Genomic DNA, 13,225 nt, shown 5'->3' on the forward strand with positions numbered 1-13,225 from the left:
ATCGAAAATCAAATCAAGTCTTCACTTCAGGGCAATGTCTGGAAATCAGACATCTGTGAGGGTGCCGGTTAGTTCCCTCAGTAACCCCTAGGTGGCACCTTCACTTGTTTTTTTCCCTTTGCTAATTGTTACTAGTTTCTCCTGTGTTTATTACTGAACTGCCTTTTATCAGGTTTATTGGTTTCACCTGTTTTTGCTTGTATTTAAGTTCTGTGGTTTCTTCCCTCTGTGCTCAGTCTTGACAAGCCGTTTGCCTAGTGGTAGCTTGTCTTGAGCTACTATATTTGTAACTGTTTACCTGTGTGATTCTAGTAAAGTACTTTTATTTAAGACTACATACCTGCTTCTCGCCTCGTCTGTCTGCACTTCGGTCCAGAACCAGCCTCGCCCTGACAGCAAGACTGAGCCAGTATGGACCCAGCAGTGATGGAGGAATTTTGTTCTATTCTCTTCCATCAAGGTGCTTTCCTTGGCCGCCTTGAGCAACTTCTCCAAAGCATTTTGGACAAGGTAAATACGTGGACTCAGACCATTCAACACCTAGCCGCTGTGGCTTCTGCTCAGGATGTTCCTCCTCAGTCAGTTCCTTTGGGTACTACCCCACTGGTCGCCGACCTCCAGACTCACCGAGAGCCTCGCCTACCCGTGCCAGAGCGCTATGACGGTCATCTGGGCAAGTGTTGCGGCTTCTTGACCCAGTGCTTCCTAGTTTTTGAACTCCAACCCTCCATGTTCCTATCACCCCGCTCTAAGGTAGCGTTCATCATATCACTACTCTCGGGAAAAGCTCTCACCTGGGCTACCGCTATCTGGGAGCAGCAATCTTTCGTCTGCTCGGACATTCTCCTTTTCACCGAAGAGATGAGCAAAGTCTTTGACCATCCTGTGAGTGGACGGGAGGCAGCTAAGAGACTTTTGAATCTCTGCCAGGGCAACTGCAGCGTAGCCGACTTCGCCATTGAGTTCCGCACACTAGCTGCGGAAAGCCGCTGGAACATCAAGGTCCTTCTCTCCACGTTTCTTCATGGCCTTTCCGAATCTATCAAAGATGAACTGCCATCCGGAGAGGTTACGGAGGACCTTGACACGCTCATCTCCCTTGCAATCAGAGTGGATAACCACCTCCGGGAGCATGGTAGAGAGAGGAGATTCACTACTTCCACAGAGGTGAGAACTTCCGGTGTTTCGAATCTGACCAAGAGTTTCCAAGTACCCCCGAGTCCACCTGTTAGCACCGAAGAGGAATCTATGCAACTCGGCTCTCCCAGTTTGAGAGACAGAGGAGATTGAGAGAGGGGCGTTGTCTTTACTGTGGCCTGTCTGGCCATCTCAGAGCCACATGCCCTGAGCTTCAGGAAAAAGCCAGGAGGATTGGGAAAATACTGACAGATCAAATCCCTTCTCCTACCCCTTCTGTCTTCCAAACCCTGCTTCCCGCTCATCTCTCTTGGGAGGGACAACAGTACAACCTCCAGGCATTTGTTGACTCCGGGGCCACTGGCTGTTTTATCAATGCCACCCTTGTGCGCAGCCTGAAAATTCCTTTCTCCCGCCTTGACAAGCCTTTACAAGTCACCACTCTCGACGGCAGGCCCCTTGGTTCTGGGCACATTCATCATATCACCGGTGTATTACATGTCCAAGTAGGGGAGAGACATCAAGAGTTGCTGCAGTTTCTCCTTATCGATTCACCTGAGCTCCCTCTCATTCTTGGACATCCGTGGCTCAGTCTTGCTGTCAGGGCGAGGCTGGTTCTGGACCCAAGTGCAGACAGACGAGGCGAGAAGCAGGTATGTAGTCTTAAATAAAAGTACTTCACTAGAATCACACAGGTAAACAGTTACAAACAGTTCAAGACAAGCTACCACTAGGCAAACGGCTTGTCAAGACTGAGCACAGAGGGAAGAAACCACAGAACTTAAATACAAGCAAAAACAGGTGAAACCAATAAACCTGATAAAAGGCAGTTAAGTAATAAACACAGGAGAAACTAGCAACAATTAGCAAAGGGAAAAAAACAAGTGAAGGTGCCATCTAGGGGTTACTGAGGGAACTAACCGGCACCCTCACAACATCTCACTGGAGAAAATTTCTGCTGGTCCAACAAAGGCGACGGGTCTAATTATACATCGAGCAGATAATCAGAGTGTTGGCAGATTGTGAGCTCCTTCTATTCCTCTGGGTATTGAGGAATAATTAGTGGGACAGGCTCCAATCAGGAAGATTATAAGGATGTCACTGGCATCAGAATCTGAGCTAAACCATGTTAGCTCAACAAGATATTACTGGAGAATCAACATCTGTATCAAACTGGACTGGACCCAGATTGTTCACACCCAGTGCATGGACATCCCATAATCCCCAGGTTGAGCATCACCATATTCCCCAGGTATAACATCACCATATTCCCCAGGAATAATATCACCATATTCCCCAGGTAGAACATCACCATATTCCCCAGGAATAACATCACCATATTCCCCAGGAATAACATCGTCATATTCCCTAGGTATAACATCACCATATTCCCCAGGAATAACATCACCATATTCCCCAGGAATAACATCACCATATTCCCCAGGTACAACATCACCATACTCCCCAAGAATAACATCACCATATTCCCCAGATAGAACATCACCATATTCCCCAGGTATAACATCACCATATTCCCCAGGTATACAAAGCACATTTTGCGCTACCTTGTAACAGACAGGTGACTTTAACTCGTACAGTTTTGACAAGTTAATATCAATAAAAATAACGGTGTTACATTTTAGTTGAAGGAATAAGGATGCCACATACTGTCAGAGGGGCAGTACTGAGGGAGCGCTGCACTGTCGGAGAGTCTGTACTGAGGGAGTGCTGCACTGTCGGAGGGGCATAACTGAGGAAATGCTGCACTGTCGGAGGGACATTACTGAGGGAGTGCTGAACTGTCGGAGGGCCAGTACTGAGGGAGTGCTGAACTGTCGGAGGGGCAGTACTGAGGGAGTGCTGCACTGTCAGAGGAGCAGTACTGAGGGAGTGCTGCACTGTCGGAGGGTCAGTACTGATGGAGTGCTACACTGTCAAGCAGCAGTTCTGAGGGGGAGCTGCACTGTCGGAGGGGCAGTACTGACGGAGCGCTGTACTGTCGGTGGGGCAGTACTGCGGGAGTGCTGCACTGTCGGAGGAGCAGTACTGAGGGCGAGCTGCACTGTCGGAGGGGCAGTACTGAGGGAGCACCGCACTGTCGGAGGGGCAGTACTGAGGGAGCACTGCACTGTCGGAGGGGCAGTACTGAGGGAGAGCAGCACTGTCAGAGGGGCAGTTCACAGAATCACAGATCACAGAAACCCCACAGTGCAGATAGAGGCCATTTCGGCCCATCGAACCTGCACCGACACATATCCCACCCGATCCCCGTAACCCCTACACCAACACATATCCCACCCTATCCCTGTAACCCCACGTATTTAATCCCCCTAACACTAAGGGTCAATTTAACCCGCACATCTTTGGACTGTGGGAGGAAACCGGAGCACCCGGAGAAAACCCACGCAAACACGGGGAGAATGTGCAAACTCCACACAGACAGTCACCCGAGGCCGGATTTGAACCCGGGTCCCTGGCGCTGTGAGGCAACAGTGCTAACCACTATGCCACTGTGCTGAGGGAAAGCTGCACTGTTGGTGGGGCAGTACTGAGGGAGTGCTGTACTGTCGGAGGGGCAGTACTGAGGGAGAGCTGCACTGTCGGAGGGGCAGTACTGAGGGAGCACCGCACTGTCGGAGGGGCAGTACTGAGGGAGAGCTGCACTGTCGGAGGGGCAGTTCTGAGGGAAAGCTGCACTGTCTGAGGGGCAGTACTGAGGGAGCACTGCACTGTCGGAGGGGCTGTATTGAGGGAGACTGGGAATGAGAATGAATCGCGAGGCGAGCTCGGAGCCAGGATTACAAATACAAATACAGGCACAAATACAAAAAACAGATGGAGCTGCACTAACCTCCCCACAGCTAACCTTCAGCAGAATATCAGTGCTAATTTGATCAGAGACATCATCGTCGTGTCCGAGGCCGGGACCCAGGAGCGAGGACGAGCCCAGCAGCGAGGTCGGGGCCCAGGACTGGTGCAGTGTGGACCAGGAGTGAGCTCTAATTTGTGTCAATTTCACCATCATCTTTCTGCACCGTTACCGGCTCTCATTCCTACGGTAACAACCTCCATCCTCCAACTCTCAACCCTTCAAATAGCTTCTAGACTTCACTCGCCTGCTACACCTGTTCAATTTGGATAACGGTTCATCAATGCTCCGTGCCGGCTCCATCCAGATAGAAACATCGAAGATAGGAGCAGGAGTAGGCCATTCGGCCCCTCGAGCCTGCTTTATCGCAATATCCCTTGATCCCTTTAGCCTTAGGAAATATATCCAACTCCTTCTTGAATATATTTAATGAATTGGCCTCTACTGCCTTCTGTGGTAGAGAATTCCATAGGTTCACCACTCTCTGGGTGAAGACATTTCTCCTCATCTGTGTCCTAAATGGCTTACCCCTTAACTTTAGACTGTGACACCTTGTTCCAGACTCCCCCGCCATTGGGAACGTCCTTCCTGTATTTAGTCTGCCTAGTCCTGTTAGAATTTTATAAGTTTTAATGAGATCCCCTCTCATTCTTCTAAAGCCCAGCGAGTATAAGTCCAATCGACCCAATCTCTCCTCATATGTAATTCCTGCCTTCCCAGGTATCAGCCTGGTGAATCTTCGCTGCACTCCCTCCATGGCAAGAACATCCTTCCTCAGATAAGGCGACCAAAACTGCACACAATACTCAAGGTGTGGTCTCACCAAGGCCCTGTACAACTGCAGCAAGACAGCCTTGCTCCTGTACTCGAACCCTCTCGCTACGAAGGCCAACATACCATTTGCCTTCTTAACCACCTGCTGCACCTGCATGCTTACATTCAGCAACTGGTGCACAAGGACACCCAGGTCTCGTTGCACTTCCCCTTTTCCCAATTTTTGCCATTCAGATAATAAACTGCCTTCCTGTTTTTGCCACCAAAGTGGTTAAACTTGCATTTATCCACATTATACTGCATCTGCCATACATCTGCCCAATCACCCAACCTGTCCAAATCATACTGGAGTTTCTCGGCATCCTCCTAACAGCACACATGCCAACCCAGCTTTGTGTCGTCTGCAAACTTGGCGATATTGCATCGAGTTCCCTCGTCTAGATCATTAATATATATTGTGAAATAGCTTGGGTCCTAGCACTGATCCTTGCGGTACCCACTAGTCGCTACCTACCACTCAGAAAAAGAGCCGTTTATTCCAACTCTTTGCTTCCTGTCTGCCAGCCAGTTCTCTATCCAAGTCAGTACTTTGCCCCCAATCCCATGTGCCTTAACTTTACACGCTAAACTCTTATGCGGGACCTTATCGAAAGCCTTTTGAAAGTCCAAATACACCACATCCACTGGTTCTCCCTTATCTATTCTTCCAGCTACATCCTCATAAAATTCCAGTAGATTAGTCAAGCACGATTTACCTTTTGTAAATCCATGTTGACTTTGTCCGATCCTGTCACTGTTTTCCAAGTGCTCTGCTATTACATCTTTTATAATGGACTCTAGCATTTTCCCACTATTGATGTCAGGCTTACCGGTCTATAATTCCCCGTTTTCTCTCTACCACCTTTTTTGAATAGTGGGGTAACATTAGCTACCCTCCAAACCATGGGAACTGTTCCAGAATCTATAGAATTTTGGAAGAAGACCAGCAATGCATCTATTATTTCTAGGGCCACTTCCTTAAGTACCCTGGGATGTAGATTATCAGGCCCTGGGGATTTATCGGCCTTCAATCCCGTCAATTTCCTTAACCCCATTTCCCTACAAATACTGATTTCATTCAGTTCCTCCCTCTCATTAGACCCTATGTTCCACGACATCTCTGGGAGGTTATTTGTGTCCTCCTTTGTGAAGACAGAACCAAAGTATGTATTTAATTGGTTCGCCATTTCTTTGTTCCCCATTATAAATTCCCCTGATTCTGACTGCAAGGGACCTACGCTTGACTTCACCAATCTTTTTCTCTTCCCATATCTATTGAAGCTTTTACAGTCAGTTTTTATGTTCCCTGAAAGCTTACTCTCATACTTTATTTTCCCTGTCTTAATTAATCCCTTTGCCCTCCTTTGCTGAATCCTAAACTGCTCCCAATCCTCAGGTCTGCTGCTTTATCTGGCCAATTTATATGTCCTCTCCTTGGATCTTATGCTATCCCTAACTTCCCTTGTTATTCACGGTTGAGTCACCTTTTTCGTTTTATTTTTATGCCAAACAGGGATGAACAAATTCTGTACTTCATCCATGTGATCTTTAAATGTTTGCCATTGCAAATCCACCGTCAGCCCTTTAAGTAAAATTCCCAAATCCATCCTACCCAACTCGCGCCTCATACTATCGTAGTTTCCTTCAGTTAATTCAGGACCCTAGTCTCTGAGTCAAATACTTCACTCTCCATCTTAATGAAGAATTCTATCATATTATGATCGCTCCGCCCCAAGGGGCCTCGCACAACAAGATTGCTAATTAATCCTTTCTCATTACATAACATGCAGTATAAGATGTCTTGATCTCTAGTTGGTTCTCCAACAGCGGGGTCGGCGCCCAGTGAAGGTTCAGTGTGGACCAGCAGTGGGGTCGGGGCCCAGGGAAGGTGCAGTGTAGACCAGCAGTGAGGTCGGGGCCCAGGGAAGGTGCAGTGTGGACCAGCATTGAGGTCGGGGCCCAGGGAAGGTGCAGTGTGGACCAGCAGTGGGGTCGGGGCCCAGGGAAGGTGCAGTGTGGACCAGCAGTGGGGTCGGGCCCAGGGAAGGTGCAGTGTGGACCAGCAGTGGGGTCGGGGCCCAGGGAAGGTGCAGTGTGGACCAGCAGTGAGGTCGGGGCCCAGGGAAGGTGCAGTGTGGACCAGCAGTGGGGTCGGGGCCCAGGGAAGGTGCAGAGTGGACCAGTAGTGGGGTCGTGGCCCAGGGAAGGTGCAATGTGGACCAGCAGTGGGGTCGGTGCCCAGGGAAGGTGCAGTGTGGACCAGCAGTGGGGTCGGGGCGCAGGTGTGGTGCAGAGTGGACCAGCAGTGGGGTCGGGGCCCAGGGAAGGTGCAGTGTGGACCAGCAGTGGGGTCGGGGCACAGGAGTGGTGCAGAGTGGACCAGCAGTGGGGTCGGGGCCCAGGGAAGGTGCAGTGTGGACCAGCAGTGGGGTCGGGGCCCAGGGAAGGTGCAGTGTGGACCAGCAGTGAGGTCGGGGCCCAGGAGTGGTGCAGAGTGGACCAGCAGTGGGGTCGGGGCCCAGGGAAGGTGCAGTGTGGACCAGCAGTGAGGTCGGGGCCCAGGAGTGGTGCAGAGTGGACCAGCAGTGGGGTCGGGGCCCAGGGAAGGTGCAGTGTGGACCAGCAGTGGGGTCGGGGCACAGGAGTGGTGCAGAGTGGACCAGCAGTGGGGTCGGGGCCCAGGGAAGGTGCAGTGTGGACCAGCAGTGGGGTCGGGGCCCAGGGAAGATGCAGTTTGGACCAGCAGTGGGGTCGGGGTGCAGGAGTGGTGCAGAGTGGACCAGCAGTGGGGTCGGGCCCAGGGAAGGTGCAGTGTGGACCAGCAGTGGGGTCAGGGCCCAGGGAAGGTGCAGTGTGGACCAGCAGTGGGGTCGGGGCCCAGGGAAGGTGCAGTGTGGACCAGCAGTGGGGTCGGGGCCCAGGGAAGATGCAGTTTGGACCAGCAGTGGGGTCGGGGCCCAGGGAAGGTGCAGCGTGGACCAGCAGTGAGGTCGGGGCCCAGGAGTGGTGCAGTGTGGACCAGCAGTGAGGTCGGGGCCCAGGGAAGGTGCAGTGTGGACCAGCAGTGGGGTCGGGGCCCAGGGAAGATGCAGTTTGGACCAGCAGTGGGGTCGGGGTGCAGGAGTGGTGCAAAGTGGACCAGCAGTGGGGTCGGGCCCAGGGAAGGTGCAGTGTGGACCAGCAGTGGGGTCGGGGCCCAGGGAAGGTGCAGTGTGGACCAGCAGTGAGGTCGGGGCCCAGGGAAGTTGCAGTGTGGACCAGCAGTGAGGTCGGGGCCCAGGGAAGGTGCAGTGTGGACCAGCAGTGAGGTCGGGGCCCAGGGAAGGTGCAGTGTGGACCAGCAGTGAGGTCAGGGCCCAGGGAAGGTGCAGTGTGGAATAGCATTGAGGTCGGGGCCCAGGGACGGTGCAATGTGGACCAGCAGTGAGGTCGGGGCCCAGGGAAGGTGCAGTCTGGACCAGCAGTGGGGTCGGGGCCCAGGGAAGGTGCAATGTGGACCAGCAGTGAGGTCGGGGCCCAGGGAAGGTGCAGTGTGGACCAGCAGTGGGGACGGGGCCCAGGGAAGGTGCAGTGTGGACCAGCACTGAGGTCGGGGCCCAGGGAAGGTGCCTCACGAGCCAACAGCGAGGTCGGGAGGACCACAATGCATCCTACGAAACCCAGGCAGAGAGGACCTGCGGGAAGGAGGGAGGAGGACATTAGGAGTATGTTTGTGTGTGACGGGAAGATGTCCCTCCTTGTTGTGGTGTATGTAACCTGTTCCACCTTAAGAGAACTTAAGCCTGGTCCACCTTAAGAAAGGTACTACTTTCTTTGGCTGCTGTATACGTAATGCCGGTGGTGACCACACCGGTATATAAGCACAGTGTAATAATATTGTATTCAGTATAGTCCGACCTCCAACCAGTAAAGACCTGTTGAATTTACTCTTGTGGTCTGTGTAGTAATTCTCACTATAACACACAGACTTAACAGTGGCGACGAGTCCAATTCTTACCCTGCTGCAGTAATTTCCACGGCGACTTCGTCCACAGACAGGACGTCGAAGAGAGGTTTCCACCCTCATCACCTACTGGAAGACACGTCGAGCGGCAGGCATCGAGCAACCGGAGTGCAGAAGACATCCTGACCTCGAAGCCTCCATCAGCGACTGTCAGCTTCTTCTACTATCTCGTGGTGGGTAAGCCGGGCAGCGACAGAAAGTCAACCGCGTTGGCTGTACAGACGGGGCTGGGAAGACGGAGGAATAAGGGCGGTGAGGTCGATCGCGACCGGAGATAAGGGCCGGGCCACTTTCGAGCGAGAGGCGCAGCGCGGGACATCGATCGCGACCGGAGATAAGGGCCGCATTCGGGCTAAAGGCGCAGCGTCTGGGGAAACTGAAGGCGCGAGGGCCGCGGTGAAGCGGAGACAGCGTCGGGGGATGGGTGAAGACCGCCAAGCGCGGGAAAACCGCCATTTTGTGGGCGGAGGACGACGACAAGAGCGGGAAGCCGCCATCTTGGATAACATTAAAAATACAATAAATTGCTACGATGCCTAAACATGGGAACATTAATGCCTTCAACAGTGATATAGAAGACTGGGCTATGTATGTAGAACGCATACAAAACTATTGTAAGGCAAATAAAATTCCTGATGCAGATAAAGCAATAACATTACTAAACTTAATGGGTGCGAAGACATACGGGCAATTGAAACACCTGTTATCACCAGATGAACCGGCGGATAAGACGTTCGAACAGATTGTTACTGTCCTAAAAAATCATCTTAACCCCACGCCGCTGATGCTAGCGGAACGATTTAAATTTTACGATAGAAGACAGCTGCAAAATGAAAGCAATGCTGAATATTTGATGGAATTACATAAGCTAGCAAAATATTGTCAGTTTGGAACGGGACTGACAGAGGCACTTCGAGATAGATTTGTGTGTGGTTTATTTAAACAGGATACACAAAGGCGACTGCTCGAGGAGAATGAGCTGTCTCTCGAGAAGGCGGTCACTATGGCAGCAGCACACGAGGCCGCAGCGAGAGGCACGGCAGTAATGCAGCTACGGCCACCGGAACTCGGTACAAACAAATTGGGTTTGAGTTCTGTCAAATGTTATCGTTGTGGAAAGACAACGCACGATCAGAACCAGTGTTGGTTTAAAAACCAAGCATGCAGAACGTGTGGCAGGCTTGGCCACATAGCTAAAGTATGCCGGTCAGGAAAGAAGACCAGCAACAAAAAGTCACCGCAAGGAAAATATGCAAAGGTACACAAGGTGAAAAAGAACAGTTTGACCGAACAGAAGTCAGATTCAGACGCTAGCAGTAATGAACTGGATAGCTTAAGAATACACAACGTTGGTAAGGATACAGACCTCCAGACAATTTGGGTCACTCTTCAGATAGCAGGAGTCCAAGTAAAAATGGAATTGGACACTGGATCGGCATTGACGGTCATGAATAAGAAAGATTACAGAAGGTTATTCCAACATATTCCCTTACAGGATACGGAGATTATATTGAAAACGTACACGGGGCAAAGAGTGTACCCCATCGGAAAGATAGAGGTAGAAGTGGTCCACAAGGGTGAAGGAAGCCAAGTAATGGACTTATATGTGCTACCTGAAGGAGGTCCACCACTACTAGGACGGGAGTGGATTAGGAAAATGAATATGGACTGGCACTCCTTGAAAGCACTAACGGTAGATTCCGGGGAAACAGCTGTCAAACCTAAACGATTGTCCAGAATATTGGATGAGGCTAAAGAGGTGTTCCAGCCGGGACTGGGAACACTGAGAGGAATTACGGCAAACATCAAGATTGATGAACATGCACAACCAAAATTTTTTAAAGCCAGACCGGAACCCTATGCAATACGACCTACGGTTGAAGTGGAGCTGGAAGCACTAGAACGTTCAGGTGTATTGTCTAAAGTAGATTGGAGTGAGTGGGCTGCGCCCATTGTTCCCATTATGAAACGTCCTGCGAACAATAAGCCAGGAGATCCAGGGAAGGTTCGCATCTGTGGAGATTTCAAAATCACCGTTAATCCGGTGCTTCACACGGTGCAGTATCCGCTTCCACGGATTGAGGATATTTTCGCTTCACTGTCTGGCGGGAAACACTTCACCAAGATAGACCTGGCGCAGGCGTACTTGCAGATGGAGGTTGACGAAGAGTCACGCCAATACCTCACGATCAACACGCATCGAGGGTTGTACCGGTACAATAGGCTGGTTTTTGGAGTGGCATCGGCTCCAGCAATTTGGCAGAGGGCCATGGAGCAGGTATTACAGGGAATTCGAGGCACACAATGTTACCTGGACGACATTCTGATCACAGGTGATGGTGATGAACAACATCTCGCTAACTTGGAACTGGTGCTCAACAGACTGAAAGAGTATGGACTTAGAGTAAATCGGCAGAAATGTGAGTTCTTCCAGAAGCGGATCTTGTACTGTGGTCATGTCATTGACCGGGAGGGGCTTCATAAGTCTCCTGACAAGATAGAGGCAGTTGTAAAGGCTACCGCTCCGGAGAATGTCTCTCAGTTGAGGTCGTTTCTAGGATTAATTAACTATTACCATAAATTTCTGCCAAATCTATCCACGGTAGTGCATCCATTGAACGCTCTTTTACAGAAAGGGGTACCATGGGACTGGGGCGAAAACTGTAAGAAGGCATTTCACAAAAGCAAAGAATTGATCACCTCAGAGGAAGTGTTGGCTCACTTCAACCCGACACTGCCTATTCAGTTGGCTTGTGATGCTTCTCCATATGGTATTGGGGCAGTACTCTCACATAAATTGCCAAATGGCACGGAAAGGCCAGTCGCGTTTGCATCCAGATCATTGACCTCCGCTGAGCGCAACTATGCGCAGATCAATAGGGGGGCCCTTAGCCTTGTATGGGGAGTGAAGAAGTTTAATCATTACCTACAGGGCCAAAAATTCACACTTCTGACGGACCATCAACTGTTGGTGTCCATTTTTAACCCTAAGAAGGGTGTTTCGGTGATGACAGCACAGCGTCTCCAGAGATGGTCACTTTTCTTAGGGGCACATCAATATCAGATAGAATTCAAAGGTACGAAACAGCATGGCGATGCTGATGGCCTGTCGCGCCTGCCACTACCTGAAGATGAAGACACGACGAAAGTTGACCCTGTTGAGTTATTTCATTCGACCATTATCGAGTGTTTACCTGTCACCAATGCCAGTATTGAAAGAGAAACCAGGAACGACCCGACACTGTCCAGAGTCTACGAGGTGACAGTGAAAGGATGGCCAAAAAGGGGTGATCCTCTGTTACCGGCATTCTCGGCAAGGCGAGACCAGCTGTCCGTCTGCCATGGTACTTTGATGTACGGGACAAGAGTGATTATTCCTCCCAAGTTAAGGGAAAGAGTTTTAAAAGAACTACATGAAGGTCATCTGGGGGGAGTTAAAATGAAAAGTCTTGCTAGGGCTTACGTATGGTGGCCGGGTATTGACCAACAGATTGAGGAGTTAACGAAAAGCTGCGCTGGGTGTCAAAAAGTGCAAAATGCACCTCCGATAGCACCGCTACACACATGGGAATGGCCTTCAGCCCCATGGCAACGCGTACACATTGACTTTGCTGGTCCATTCATGGACTCCATGTTCCTAATTGCGGTGGACGCACATTCCAAATGGCCAGAAGTCATCAAGATGAATACCACTACTTCAGAAAAGACAATTGCGGTGTTAAGAACAATATTCGCAAGGAACGGATTGCCAGAACAGATCTGTTCGGACAACGGACCACAGTTTGTATCGGAAGAATTCCAACAATTCTTAAAGAAGAATGGAGTTAAACATTATACCTCTGCCCCATATCATCCGGCGACAAACGGGTTGGCTGAAAGATTTGTCCAGACATTCAAAAAGGCTATTAAGGCCATGAATGATGATCAGATTCCACTGCAACACAAGGTCGATAAGTTCCTGATGTCATATAGAAATGCCGATCATGCCGTGACTAACCAAAGTCCTGCTATGATGTTTTATAACAGGAGGTTGCGGTCCAAGTTGGACTTGTTAAAACCAAATGTGCGGAGGGAAGTGGAAAACAAACAGTTTCGGCATATTAACAGCAAGACCACTCGAACTTTCGACGTAGAACAACCAGTGATGGCAAGGGGCTATGGAAACGAAAAATGGCAGTCCGGAACAATCCGGGCCAGACAAGGACCTCTGATGTACACCGTAGGTATTGGTCATAATGTGATAAGGCGTCATGCGGATCAACTGGTAGAGTCGAGAGCAAGGGTCGAACCCATGGTTGTGACAGAGACAGCTGTGGAAGACGTTCATGAACCTGAAGCATCTACCTCGGCCGAGAATGTACTTGATGATGATGACACCCAATACATTGGCAACCAACTAGAGG

Source organism: Somniosus microcephalus, chromosome 3 (assembly GCF_052327205.1).
Source record: "Somniosus microcephalus isolate GS21.2 chromosome 3, FLI_Smic_1.0, whole genome shotgun sequence".
In the NCBI taxonomy this organism is placed as follows: domain Eukaryota; kingdom Metazoa; phylum Chordata; class Chondrichthyes; order Squaliformes; family Somniosidae; genus Somniosus; species Somniosus microcephalus.